Source organism: Crocuta crocuta, unplaced genomic scaffold, assembly GCF_008692635.1.
Source record: "Crocuta crocuta isolate KB4526 unplaced genomic scaffold, BGI_CrCroc_1.0 scaffold660, whole genome shotgun sequence".
In the NCBI taxonomy this organism is placed as follows: domain Eukaryota; kingdom Metazoa; phylum Chordata; class Mammalia; order Carnivora; family Hyaenidae; genus Crocuta; species Crocuta crocuta.
The window spans coordinates 15300-16026 of NW_027531886.1; positions in this window are offsets into that span (position 1 = coordinate 15300).

Below are 727 nucleotides of genomic sequence, written 5' to 3' on the forward strand. Positions count from 1 at the left end.
AAAGTTAACCTACAGCTAAACTCCGTAATTCCTTAGGTATCTTTTATAGCTATAGCATTTTCCCATAAAATCTAGAGGGGTGGGTCTTGTTAATCACAGCCTCATTTAATCACAAAATTCAAGAAGCATTTGCTAAAGACGAATGAAATCAAATTCTGCAACTCTGGAAAATTAAAATGATTACAAGAATATGTAACTGAAACTTGTGTTGATACAAATTGCTAACTATAACAACATAAGAGAAGTAATTTCTGAACTGCAAATATATTTACATTGTTAATTTAAACATAGGTAAAATGAAATCTCTTAGCTAATGCTAAGTCATTAACTGACTTAAAATATTTGTGTTTTGCTCTGTAATTTTCTGTGTTAATTTGATATTCACCACTCCACTATATTTACCTTACACTTAGGCAGACACATTTAATTCAGCCTGATTATTCTGCTTATGAAGAAATGCAATATTCAGTAAAATGTATAAATACTTTAGAATAAGTTTTCATTATTTAATTTTCTTCTATGAAATAATACATTTTTTAAAATATTTGCTGTTTTCTTCAGGTTCTAATAGTTCTCAACTTGTAACTGTATAAAATGTATTTTAAAAATGGTCTTAATATAACCAACAAACTAAAGGATTTTGCACTAGATGACAGTGCACATCAATAAAATTATGACTTCTTTTGAATGTATGGTTTAAAACAATCAGAACTTTTCATTCAGTTCA